At 34.1% G+C, this 14,918-nt stretch overlaps 1 pseudogene; it reads right to left on the bottom strand.

Annotated features, from left to right (window-relative positions):
• Positions 1–7,480: 7,480 nt before the first annotated feature.
• LOC111633394 lies at positions 7,481–8,653 on the bottom strand (annotated as a pseudogene).
• Between the last annotated feature and the right edge of the window lie 6,265 nt (positions 8,654–14,918).

Raw genomic sequence — 14,918 nt, forward strand, 5'->3', positions numbered from 1 at the left:
GATTTATTCGTGTATGCACCAGACGGAAAAAAAAAAAAAAAATCGTGTATCCACAAACACTCCAATAAATAAATAGAATTGAAACGACACTTTGAAATGTTTTCCCGATGAAAATGAATAATAATAATAAGTTTCAATAAAAATGATAAAATGTAAATTGAACTTCATCATAACGAGTTTGCTTGAATTTCCTTTCTTCTGAGATCGCAGCAATGCGCGACGGGTAAGCTAGTTTTTTATAAAATACAAGGGAAGCGGCGCTTCCACCGCTTCTAATGACGGCACGCCACTAGTCCTCATCTAATCAACTCTAAGTTGTGACCTCTGTTCCGCCAAATGGCACTACAGAGAAACTAGGAGACGATGTCTTAATCATCGGCCGGTCCATTGCCCGGTGATCACCGAGCGCCCAGACTCAAAAGCTAGCCTGAGAAAGTGCTTGGGCTCTGGCTCGGGTCCAGGTAGTCCGAGGATTACCGACCTTCATTGCCGTCCTTGCCTTCATCGCGTCTCGAGTCCAACCCTCTTACGGACATGCGTTTTGCACAGTATAACTGTACTTAAGAGAACTCTACCGAAAAGAGGTACTCAAACGAACGGACAGCGGGGCCTCCCTTCCCTGTAAAGGGGCCCTGTCCAGTTTTGCTGGACTATAGGTCGAAGTGACCAAAAATAAAATCCATTATATTCCTTAAAGTCTCTAAGTCTCCTTTACTTGCTGCTAGCGTTCTAAGTACTTGGTCATTCGGATTTACTCCGTCAGAGGGCACTCAAGTACGTAGTGCCTCGCGTCGCCGCGCGGGCACCCACAGCGGCAGCAACCGTTACTTCGACCGAATCTGGCCATGTAACGGGGAAACTTCCCGTGTCCTGTAAGGATTTGGGTCAGTCTCCAATTACAACTGATCGGCGTTAGGCCAACTTCAGCCACGAAGGCGTAGGTTGACCTACCAGAAGATGGTCCGTCCGAATGCGTTGGGCCCCGTCCCTCGCCCGCCCCATTATGGGCCTAGCTGAACCCAGAATGAGCTTGCTAAAAGAGGCCCTCTTATTGCATACAGGGCGAAGAGAGTTTTAAAAAAAGCCTTAATTTTCCAAATTTTTGCGACTGTCTAAAATTTTTAATCTACCCTCGAGTACCCTGGGGTCATTCCTCCAGTTTAAGAAACGCTGCTCTATGTCAAATAAAACTTCGGTTCTAGACAACTCACAAGATGGAAACTACTCTAATAAAATATATTAACCGAGTACCTATATTTTGTAGAAGCATAGTGGCATTTCAACAGACATTTATTTGTACAAATTTCTTCCCACATAAATTTGAGCATTTAATCAGTTGGTCTAAAAGTATAGCAATTATTAGTCTCAAAGTACGAAAAAGGCGCGTCTTATAATCGAGAATACACGGTTTGGTTCACAGGGCGGCAGCGGTGGACTATTTCTCTTAGAGGGTGCGTCCACCAGATGGAAGTGCGTTCGGCCATGTTTAGCAAGGTCTATACAAGGTGGTCAGGACACGCTCCCGTGATTCTATGCGGCAGAGGCCATTTTGGGACTTATCGATAGACCACTCCACTCGTAGTTCCTGCGTGAGTCGACTATTATTACGTATATAAGTACTCAAACCTTTAAACAATGGGTTATTGTGTGGCACCAAATTGTAAAAGTAAATCTACAGACGTTCGATTGTTTAGATTTCCTGCAAATAAGCGGAGGAAAGCAAAATGTAGCGTAGACATCAACGGATGGTTCACGATGCAGTTCAAAGAGTTTACATGTGTACAGTTTGTAACAAGTGGTTTAAACGAGTGGATATTCTTCGTGTCCATGAACGAACTATACATGGAAATTTATAAATGATATTTTCATATCATTTATAAATATATCATTTTTCTATCGTTTTTCTATCTAATAATAAAATAATTAAACATATAACTGTTTTAATATGACCATATTGTATTTTAAAATAAAATTATGATGATGGTATTGACTTATACTCTCAATATTTATTAATAAAACATTGCAAAAAATTTAGTTTAATAGTAATTTATACTTAATTCAATTTAAATAAAATTTACATTAATTTTATTGTCAGAATTTTTATTTTAAAAGACGTGATGGAAATCTAAATGTATCTAATTCTTATAATCTAGAGATTCCATAATATTTAATTGATTTTATTTATATTTAATTTTTTCGTTCGCGTTTCAATAATTATTTTCCACTGATCATTCAAATCTTTTATCCTGAACATTTAAAAACAGATTTTATTTAATTAAAGTAAAATTGACTATTTAATTGTAAAAAAGAAAATTTTAGCATTATTTTGCTATGGCAACAAATATTCATATTTTGTTTGAATATATTGTATTCTATTCAAGTATTATTTGTCAGTTTATTGTCAAATAATTTAATTTAAAATTTTATATTTGGAATTTTTTGAAAGCTATTTATAAATTAAAAATATATCTACACATCTATTACTTATTATAAAATGAGTATTACATTGACAACATTTATTAATAATACTATTGAATTTTATCTTAATTTTATAGCCAATCGTGCTTTTAAAAAATAATTATAAATTTGTTATATTATTATATTCTTTATTATACTTTAAATTTTTTTTGATGTTATTGCATCACTTTACGAAGTGTCTATATACGTAATTGCATCAGTTTTAGCACCTATTTAATTAGTTTCAATCGCGACAGAAAATGATATAGATGATTGTTTCTTTTAAACTATTTGATGAAAACGTTACATAAAATTGGAGTTGCATAATCATCCGAAATTATTATTATATTTTTGACTGGAAATCACTGGATTTGTGCAATTTTAGTTTAATTAATATCGTATAAAACTGACTGCTCGTACAAGTTTGCTTAAAACATGCGACTCAAAAAACCCCAAAATGGCGGTTCAAGAAGTAGGTCACGCGTGTCCTGACCTTCTTATATAGACCTTGATGTTTAGGACAGAAAGGACGCGTCGGTATCTGTTAGTCAGCAGTCAACGAGACTTTTTTAATATTTTATTAGGCGAATTACTTAAAATCAATTATTTTTTTAAAAAAATTTTGAATAAATTTTAAAACAGTTAATATCATAAATTTAATATATTTTTATTTAAAGATCTACGCGAAAAACCGTTTAAAACACAAAATACTAGCACAAAAGAACATTAATTTATTACTATATTTGAGATTCAGTTATGTACAGGCTAAATACAACATAAAAAACATTAAGCCATTTGGATAGGCTTATCCATTTTTCTAACATTACTGTCAAAATTAGTATTGTTCGTGAATCAAAGTTTTTTTTATTGATTCTTAAACAATATTAACTTTGACAAAGTTGTGCGATTACTTTTACTTCTCCTATCCATGATTAACTTCTTATTTTTGTAATGCAATTTGATTTTAGCATATGTTTATTTTGGCCACAGCCACAATGAGTTTGTATAGATGATTGTCCAAAATGTCAGTAGCATGATCTTTTACACTTTCAAATATATTTACATCGATATAATAGTGCATAATCACTTATTGAACAATACTTGCCAAAACATTTTTTTGGAGTTTCCAGTTTTCATTACTTAGCCTTCAATAACGAATCTTCTTTTCTGTTTGTTTACAAACATCAATAACATTACTGTTAGCATGTAAAAAAGCTCCATTATGTTTTAGTTCCACCATACTCAACCTTTTTCCTCTTGGGCCACATACACATGATAGCTATTACACGCGGACTGAAAAATAACAATTCTAATAAAAAATTTACTTAATTTCTCACTTTTCCTAGAAATTTAGTTAGTGTAACTTAATATTACAAATATTTTTTCACAACTTCATTAAAATTTTTTTTTCTTATACTCTTTCTGCCCTGTGGGCAGTAAGAGGGCCTCTTATAGCAGGACCACAATGGTGCGACCGGGTGGTGAGGGACAAGGCCCGACATATCCGAATGGACCATCCCCCCGAAAAATTCCTGGGGGATTCACTGACCCGACCGGATTTGATCCTGGGTCCCCCAGAGCTGTAGGCTGCCACCTTGACCGCTCGGCCATTAATTCCTTTAAATCAGGCTTGCAACTGCTGCATGCTGCTCGTAAAACGTCATCCAGGTGTGAATCAGTAAGACAGTTTCTATATATTGTAACGCACCGTTTACAAAAACAAAAAGGGGTTACACAATAGTAGGGTTCAAGTACCAGACCTGGACTTTCCAAATAAAAAAAAAATAATTGCCACCACAGATACTAATTTACAATAAATATAAGTTTTATTATATTGACAAAAAAAAAAAAAAAACAATAATGGGTTAATTGTCCCAACAGTAAGTTAAATAATTGAATAATTGAAAAGTAGCAACAAAAATCAATGATCAAAACAATTATACATATAATATCCAAATCAACAAAACTTATCTCCACCTCAAAAAGATTCTACAGCAAAAAGATACGATTTCCTCTAATTTATCACCGACATCTCTACCACAGTGGTCACCTGAAGCTACCTACCTGTGTCGTGGATGTGCCGCCTTTTATTCTACCTTGAGTGCAGCTCCGTACTGTCTTAATTTATATAAGTTGTCGTTACAGAATCAGGCACTGATGCAAACTAAGTTTGCTATTTCTTTCATGGTCACTGGTGCTTAGGAGTTTGTCCTTTAACAAAAAAAAAAGAACCCCAAACAGAAAATAATTAAATAAAAACAACGCCCCAAAACAAAAAATAACGGTTGGACATTGACTCCTTTACAATATGTTCTTTGCATATTTCATTTTTGAGTATGACGTTTCACATAAATACGTCGATGCGAACAACGTAAGTAAAACTTGAGCACATTTTTTTAGTCTTATATTGATTGGGCACTACTTTCCAGAAGTCAACGTAATTATTTCCGCTCTCTTTCATGTCTGGGCCACTCACAAAAGCTCAGCAAGCCGCAGGTTGAGTATGGTGGTTTTAGTTTCACTTGTGGCTTGATTAAGCCTTATTATTATTTTTTTCTTTTCCCCTTATACCATCTTTCTACTGTGAGACTTTACTTCCGGCTTTTGTTCCTGTGATGACCAGGCCGTGATTGGATGTCCCTATGGTCTGATTGTTTAGAAAACAAAAGGGGTGACACCTGATTGGTCAAAAAGAAGGGACTGGCGGTAAACCGCGTAAAATTCGTGGAAGTGGCGCTTTTTGGGAGAGTGCAGGAAAGAGACGCACGTGTCAATGAGTACGGAACAAAGACTCATACAAAGGAACGATCTGAGTTTTTTTTTTATTTCATCGCCAGTCACCCCTTTGAACCTTCTCAGTATCTAAATACTTTTATAATCCTATGGTTCTTAAGATCTTCCCTTTAACTTTGGGTCCAGTTAATTGTAAAATTTAATTAAGTTAGACCTAAGATAGAATAGGTTCTTTGGATTCAATGGATCGGTACTTGGGAACCCATCCGCTGTATTTGTTACGATCGGTCCCAATTAATCTTGTAAAATTCATAGTTTGAATGATTAGTTCTTCGGAACGTTAGTATATTTTTATAAAAATTAATGATAATACAACACGGTTTCTTTTCGATGACATATCGGTAATATTAAAAATAAATACTGTATTTAAATCGTGATCAAATTTTCAAGAAACACGTTCGTATCGAATTTGTACTACTACTGACCAGTGCTAACAGACTACCTATTGTTTAAAAGGCCCTCTGATGGCGCAAGAACACAGTTTTTATAAAATAAAAAACAGTTGAGACTGCATTTTTATAAATAAAAATTTGACAAACTATTTATTGTCTTATGACAAGTAAAAATTTTTTGTCGCGTTCGCGGCTTTTAAGTAATGCATAAACCTTCGAGGCGCGAGGCATAGGCGGTGGCCCACATCCCTCATGCCGCCCTTGGTCATAGAAATGATGTCATTTGAATATAAATTATTTATAAATATGTATGTCAAGTTATATTTTTATTATGACTCAAAATATATTTAAGAGTTTACGACCACTGTGCAGGGTGAGACATTGAAACAAAAAATGTTATGCATTCCATCACGTACATAAACAGTGTCGTAATTCGCCAAGTGCAAATCAGCAAATTTGTAACATTTTTTTTTATTTTGAACAATCCGGATAATCGAGGTTCTACTGTACTGTATCCACTGCTATGGCATCTAAGAGGCTTTTCCATTTCCCATGTTTTCAAATCATGTCCAAGAACTATCTTGTTGGTGTGAAAATGTTTATGTGATCCAAAACTTGTTGATGCCACACTGAGAATTGTTATTGTATCCTGAGGAGTTGCATTTATCTTTTCACTTGTTTTAAATTGTATATGGGTAAGCAAACGCTTGCAGTGAACTGGTTTGTTGTGGGATTGTTGTTCCATCCACCTTTTGCTCTTATCATACCAAAAAAAATTCAATATGATCTTGTGACAACTTGTATGTAAGAAGATAACTGAAAAAAATAATAAACATGCAGATCAAAAATTATGTAATCTATATCTATATCTATACTACTATATAAAGAAAGAACGTATTTTTCGTTTGTGACCACTAACCGTGAAAACTACTGAACCAATCGTTACCAAATTTTAACTGTAGCATCTTTATGATCCCCAGAATGTTTACTACTAACCAAACCTACAGATTTTTTATTAATTAAATAAAACTGCAATGGATTTTTGTCTGTATTTCTCTCTCTCTTCACTAGATGGCGACACACGAATTAATACTTTGTCTATAAGAAAAGTCTATTATTGAAGTTTGCTATTCTATTTGAAGAACTGACATTAAATTTTAATTAGTTAATTAGCAAAATCTTCGAGGAATTAAAAAAGTAATGTCATCACGCTAGATGACAGTACGTGTACTTATGGTGGGTTTTCAAATTGTTACGCATTAATTTCTGCAGGTAATCGTACAAAATATTCGAAGTAGTTATTGAATTTATCTCAAATGAATATTTTTGAGATTGATTGAAAAATAATGCCGAGAGCTGCGAGACAAGATAATAATAATCTTATTCGGAGTTTCAAAATTACAACGGGTTTTCACATACAATGTGGATTATTCACAAATAATTGATGAACAATTAGTTCAAATTTTCAAAGTTCTATATGTACATAAGAGTGGGCAAAGCCGCGACAGGGAATGCAAGTAATAAATAAAAACAATGAATATCTATTTCATACTTCAACTAATATAAAGGTGATGCATTTAGCTCTTCAAATATAGCTTTTACAGCCTTGATTAGGCAAATAAAACCTGTCAATGTTGTATGTCCTGCTGACTTTATGATCAACTGTCCATTCTGAAATGTGAGCTGCTTTTATTATTTAACTTAAGTATAATTCAATGAATTGTATTAGTGAGAATAACATTTATTAAATGATTTTAACTAATGAGAAAATGATAAAATTGTACATAAAATTTTAAATTTATATGACTTTACACATATATTTTAATAAAGTTTCTGATAATAAAGGCTAATAAATACATTTTTAACACACCGGTTTAATACATGCTAGGTTGATCAGCCAGTTTCAAATATATTATTGTATTAAAAACATAAATTTCGTCTAGTCTCCTCGTCATTGTATCCTTACACTAGATTATCACTTTCTTGTGAATTGTCTTCTATACTCCTACTATGTAGTCTCATGACACCATATAGATAATCAGCAATAGCATCCCTCTTATTATTTGCTGCATTAGTTGAATGTTGGCTTGGGTGAGGCTGGAAAGGAGTGAAATGTTTATCCTCATCTGGACTAACATCACTTTGTAGAATACAAAGATTATGTAAAACACAAGCAGTAAGAATAATTTTAGTCAAGTATTGCTTGTTTCATACGAACAAAAATTTCAGTTGACGAAAGCGTCCAAACAGATCACCATATGCTTGTTCTCTTACTATGCAAGATAAACTTAGTCTTTTATTAAAATATTTCTGTTTGGAATTCAGATGTCCATTGTCCTTGTAAGGAACCATCAAATATGTCTCTAGTGGGTATGCTGAGTCACCAAGTAAATGGCAGTTCTCTGGGAGTGGGAGAGTTTTATTTGATAACCCAATCCCTACATCACTGTTTCGCCACACCCTTGCATCATGTGCAGATCCCGGCCAGCCAGCATAAACTGCAGTAAACATTTTGTCACTTCTGCAGATCCCTTGAAGTATGACTGCAGTGCACTGCTTCCTGCTGTAATATTAATGTCCCATCAACACATCCAAAGACATTTGGAAAGCTGTTTCTGCCCCTTAATGATGAAAAGTTTTTTACCACTTCTTGGGCATCCTTATCAACTGGCCATTTAATGAAAATTTCTTTTAAATTACGAACAACTTTACAAAATACTATGAACAACCTATGAGCATGTCCTTTATCTAGTCCAAAGCTAGATAAAGGTCTTCAAAGGTCTTGCTGTTCTCCTTCTCGTGACAAACGTTCTTGCCTTTACGACAGGTACTACAGTTGTTTCGATTGTCGGATTGTCGAAGTGCGACGCATTTTGTCAACGAGGATTACGCAGGGATTGCAACAGACCTTTTCAATGGACCCCGACCGCGTAAGTAGCTGTGCGTGCGTTCGACGTACAATTGTACAAATTCTGACGACTCTTACGTAATCCTACGCTTTCTGTTGGCATCGTAGGCACGAGAGCGTTTCGTCCGGCTCCGAGAGTTCGTACGCTATCTGCGAGATGCCGGCGTTCTGGAAGTTTTCCACGCAGGTTGGTTTCGGCCGTGCCCTTACGACGGGAATTGCGGACGTCGGCGGTAAGTATTTCGAAACACGTCGCATTAACGAGCGGTCGTCTTCTTTTTTTTGCAGCGCTTTCCAGCCTCTACGTCCAGGAACCGAGACCGGACGACCCGCTGACGTAAGTCTGTCGACATCACACGAACGACGACCGAAATCGAGTAGGTTTATTTACAGGCTCCACTTGTCACAGACGTTGCCTCTTCTCCCCAGATTCCTGCGAAGACAGGTGGCCGCGGACGACGCGTGGCGCATCAACGACCTCAACATCCACCTGGCGGCCACAACACTCATGCTGGACAAACTGCGGCAGGAGGTAGCCGAGCTATGCGCCCAGGTGATTGCAGACGCGCGACTCTCTGTGCGCGCACGTACGCGAAACGTACTAAATCGTTTTCTTCTTTTCTTCGACAGGTCGGCCCGCTCCGAAACAGGAATGTTCCCGACGACGATGGCGACACGGACTAGTTGCAGCAGCCGGCGACGGGTCCAAATCTATTCGCATCGTACGTGTCACCGTGATTGTCCACAATATTACAACTATTACGAACTTTAACAGATGTAACCGTGATCGTCCACAATATTACAAGTAGTACGAACCGAACTCGATGTAACTGTGTTGTCCACGATATTAAAAGTATTACGAACTGAACTCGATGTGACTGTGTTGTCCACGGTATTACAAGTAGCAAGAGGTAATCAGCTCAGCTTCGACCGGAAGCTTTCGACCTGGTTTTTGTCCCTGCATTTGAATGCACGATGTTATTTCGACGACGACAACAAAAACAATGAGTAAAACTACTCATCCACTGTTCATGTTGACGGCGAATACGATTGCATGTGTTTAAAATTACTCGGTAGATTTAAATGTCTTGTAAACAAAAAGTAGTCGTGTGAAAAAAAAAATTACCAATCGACGAATAAAACTTGTCCTGGACGTTAACTGTCACAATTGATTTTATCATTTTTTTCCACGTGTTAACATTACATACCGCAAAGCATATTACAGTAAACAAAGCGAAAAATGTAATACCGAAATGAAACCACTTACCTACGTACGAATAAAAGGTATGGAAATGTAACTGTCGGAATTGATTGTTTACTTTGTTTCTACGTGTTAACATTACATACTGCAAATTAAGTTAATTTAAAAAATTTGAACAACGTAATAAAAAAAACAATCTTACCTACATACGAATAACAGTTATGTAAATTTAACTGTCGAAATTGATTTGTTAATTTTTTTTTCTAACGTGTTAACATTACATACTGCAAAGCACGTTACAGTAAACAAGGCGAAAAATGTAAAACAAAAAAAAAAAAAAAAAAAAAAAAAAAAAAAAAAAAAAAAAAAAAAAAAAAAAAAAAAAAAAAAAAAAAAAAAAAAAAAAAAAAAAAAAAAAAAAAAAAAAAAAAAAAAAAAAAAAAAAAAAAAAAAAAAAAAAAAAAAAAAAAAAAAAAAAAAAAAAAAAAAAAAAAAAAAAAAAAAAAAAAAAAAAAAAAAAAAAAAAAAAAAAAAAAAAAAAAAAAAAAAAAAAAAAAAAAAAAAAAAAAAAAAAAAAAAAAAAAAAAAAAAAAAAAAAAAAAAAAAAAAAAAAAAAAAAAAAAAAAAAAAAAAAAAAAAAAAAAAAAAAAAAAAAAAAAAAAAAAAAAAAAAAAAAAAAAAAAAAAAAAAAAAAAAAAAAAAAAAAAAAAAAAAAAAAAAAAAAAAAAAAAAAAAAAAAAAAAAAAAAAAAAAAAAAAAAAAAAAAAAAAAAAAAAAAAAAAAAAAAAAAAAAAAAAAAAAAAAAAAAAAAAAAAAAAAAAAAAAAAAAAAAAAAAAAAAAAAAAAAAAAAAAAAAAAAAAAAAAAAAAAAAAAAAAAAAAAAAAAAAAAAAAAAAAAAAAAAAAAAAAAAAAAAAAAAAAAAAAAAAAAAAAAAAAAAAAAAAAAAAAAAAAAAAAAAAAAAAAAAAAAAAAAAAAAAAAAAAAAAAAAAAAAAAAAAAAAAAAAAAAAAAAAAAAAAAAAAAAAAAAAAAAAAAAAAAAAAAAAAAAAAAAAAAAAAAAAAAAAAAAAAAAAAAAAAAAAAAAAAAAAAAAAAAAAAAAAAAAAAAAAAAAAAAAAAAAAAAAAAAAAAAAAAAAAAAAAAAAAAAAAAAAAAAAAAAAAAAAAAAAAAAAAAAAAAAAAAAAAAAAAAAAAAAAAAAAAAAAAAAAAAAAAAAAAAAAAAAAAAAAAAAAAAAAAAAAAAAAAAAAAAAAAAAAAAAAAAAAAAANTCGTACTAAATTTTCGTTCAGCTAACGCAAACGGTTAACGAGTTATATAGTCCGAATAAACTATACCGTTAACAAAGCTCTTCTCCTCCACGTGGTGATTAGCCGGTCGGCGTGGTTCTAGCCGTTCGGCGTTGGTTTCGCGCAGACGCAGTGCTTTGTTCGACGGGTTCCTCTTCCTGTAGGAAGCCTGCTTTCGGCTTCCTCTTCCTGCCTAAGGAAATGGCAAAAGGTAAAGGCTCCCACATAGAAAAGTTCCTACAAAAATCCTCCAGGATTATCGACGAGATCAACAACTACATAGAGGACAATACCGAGGGTAGGTTGTCGACAAAAGCTCACAGGAAATATCTGATGGATCGGATAAATAAAATAATTCGACAAGCAGAAAGCACTATGATGGAGAACCTTCCACAAAAATAATCAAAGAGGAGATATCTTCAATCATGAAAAAGGAAGAACTCACTAAGACAGTACAAGATCTGGAAAATAAAACCATAATGCAATAGGGGGGATAAAGGATGACTTGAATGAGGTTAAAAAGGCTATTGACAATAATTATGACAACACAGAAAATAGAGACCTACTGAAGCGGGATATTGCAGAGGTGATAAGNCCAGGAGCTATACCCTCACAATGCAGTCAAGAAGAGCACATCTTGTCTGACGTGTCTGCCCGGTCTGCATCGATCGGTTGACTCCAAGCCGAGGTCTATAATGACTCAACGACCAGCCGATTGACTCAAATGGAGTCTGATTTGAGCCTCCCGTTTATCCGAAGCAGGGTGTTGGGGACGATGTGTTGCCCCTCAACTACCAGGATCCCCCTTTCCGGCATACGGGACACCACGCACGGCAAACACGTGGGTGGGCGTTCAGATCCCAGGGATGGTAAAGAAGAGTTTCTAAACCATCTCTGGGAGGTCCCCTCACCACGGACAGGAACCCACATCGAGGGGTCTCTCAATGAAACTCATATTACTAGACTAACAGGAGATCTGAAAATCATCCACGTACAGAGAGTGTTTTACACTGGGAGGAAGACAGTTAGCTATGCTGTTGATTTTGATTAGGAACAGAGTCACACTCAAAATAGAGCCTTGAGGAACACCTTGTGTGAAAGGCCTAGATAAAGTGTTGCCCATCCTGACTTGGAATCTTCGATTCTGCAGGAAGTTTTTTTATAAAAGCTGGCAAATTACCACGCAATCCGAATTTATGCAAACCATGAAGTATTCCGTATCGCCAACAGCGATCATATGCATTAGCACTTACAATTGTTTTTATAAAACTCGTCACTACACTGAAAATTAAGCCTTTTATAAAAATAATTATTTAATAATGTTTAGTGAACAAATAAATATATTTTTTTCCTGAAATTTATATTTTCATTATTTTTGACAGAACAAGAAACATGCTTTAAAAAAACTGATGTAAAAAAATTATTTAATAAAATAATGCTTTTATCAAATAATTATTTTTATTCACATAGTATATAAATAACAACTTATAAAACATTTAATAAATAGTTAATATATTTTATAAAACTTTTGTTAGAACTTTTTTATTGAATACTTAGAATTAAATTAAAGGTTTATTATTTTCTTTTAATGAATCATTCACTTGTTACATTCATATTGAATCTTACAAGCACCAGGCTCATATTTATACAAACGAACAATATGAATTTATATATTACGAACCTATGTATGCGTTTAAATATTTCAAATTTCACTATTAGCTACAGTCAGAGCTTTGAAAAACTACCACTGACAAGAAAATAAAAATCCAGCAACGAGTTGCATAACTTTCCCGGCGACATTTGATGGCATCATCTGTTATCATATTTTATTAAAAAACTTTGTATGTTCTCAACTATTATAAAATAGCAAAAGGCTTAATTTTCAGAATAGGGACGAATAAGCTGACAATCCCTCCAACACAGCTTATAATTTATTGACATTTTTTGTTGGCAAAAAAATTAATTTTTTATGATAAAACTAGGCCTGTATGTTCTTAGTGAAAAACGATAAAAGTATCGAAATATAATATTCACGCATGAAAATATTCATATATTTCGATATTACCATATGGCAAATAATCTATCGTCTGAGAACAGGTGGGTCCAATTGACAAAGTCAGCGTTTCTTTTGTTTTCCTCTGTTTACAAGTCAACACCTTACAAGTGGTATATTACCCGACAGCATGTGGGTCTAATTGACAAGGTCGCGCTATTTTTTGTTCCCTCTCTGCTAAAAGGTCAATACTTTACAAGTATTGATATATAAAGCCTTTGGTGACGTGCTGGATTTATTCAGTCACGATGCCTAAGCCCATATCTAAAGACCTATGACTGCTGATAATACGACACCACAATGAGGGGAGAAGTTCAGAAGAAATAGCAGAAATGTTCAAAATTTCTACAATAACTATCCAGCGCATTGTAAAATTATCCCGGGACACTGGTTCTGTGTCATCGGAGAAAGCAAAGGGCCACAAACGTCAGACAACGGAAGCGGAAATCGCTCACCTACAAGCCTGCAGCCGGGAGAACCCATTCAAAGCGGCGACAACACTCCGAAAGGAGCTAGATTTAAACGTATCGACAAGTACTGTAAGAAGAAGGTATGTAACATTTGTAGTATAATAGTAAGAAACATAAGAAGCAAAATAATATATATATTTTATTAATAGGTTGCAACAAAGTAATTTGTTTGGGTGGAGGGCGGCCATAAAACAGGTGTTGACTGTAGCGAACCAATTCAATCGTCTGGAATTTGCCCAAGAGTATCTCCGATGAACCACAAATGATTGCTCATTTGTGATATTTACCGACGAGAAAATATTTTCCTCAGAATCCAGCGGGCCTGTGTGGGTGAGTCGCCCACCATCTACCAGGTATAACCCTGAATATGTGTGGCGCACCCAAAGAAGCGGGCGTTTTTCAATTGGTGAATGTTTTAATGTTGTGTTTTCATGCATTTATGTCATTAACTCTTTGAACATGACAACTTATCTGGTTGTTCATTTTTTAAATCACAACTTTATTGACTTTTTTCTGTTTACAGGTGTATGGGAATGGATGACCTCTGCTGGTCCCGGGGAGTTGGTCCGCATAGACGGTCACCTCACTGCCATGCAATACATCAAAATCCTCAAGCAGGTGTTGTTGCCGACGGTGAGGGCCATCTGTGGCAAAGAACGTTTTTTTCTTTGTGCACGACCGCTCCCCTGTACACACAGCCAATGTGTGTAGAAAGTGGATAGCCGAACATCCCCAAATTACTGACATGGGATGGCCGGGGAGAAGAGACGACCTCAATCCTATTGAGCATGTTTGGGCCAAGCTCACCCGCGCCCCATTCAAGTGACAAATCCCAACGAACTCTGGGAAATCGTCCACGGTCGTTAAGAAACGTTTCGTAAAAGCATACTCTGCCAAAATCTTGTGGCGAGTATGCCTAAACGAATGAATGAAATTGTGGACAACGTCGAGATGTAAACAAAGTACTGACCCTCTCCCCTCCATCTGCGACATTTAACTGGTCATTTTACCAGACATTTTGTAAATCAGTTTTTGTAAATATGCATTGTAAATAGATTTTTGTAAATATATTTTGTAAATAAATGAATTTTCTTAGATAATAAATGTATATAGTCATTTCTAAACTTTGTGTTTTTCTAAGTCACGAAAACTATTATAACGTTTAATTCTGCAACATTATTATAACTGTTACTTGACATTACTCACGCTCGAGTTTTTCTCGTGCAGGTTACATAGTTAAAATCAAAAAAAAAATTTGTTTTTGATTTTCAGATGTTTTTTTTAAGTCTCAATTTTTTTCAAAAATTTTTTCCGCGCAAAAAAATGTTATCGCGATTTAAATCAACCTTTAATGATG

Source organism: Centruroides sculpturatus, unplaced genomic scaffold (genome assembly GCF_000671375.1).
Source record: "Centruroides sculpturatus isolate CEXI.00-Female unplaced genomic scaffold, Cexi_2.0 scaffold673, whole genome shotgun sequence".
Taxonomy (NCBI): Eukaryota; Metazoa; Arthropoda; class Arachnida; order Scorpiones; family Buthidae; genus Centruroides; species Centruroides sculpturatus.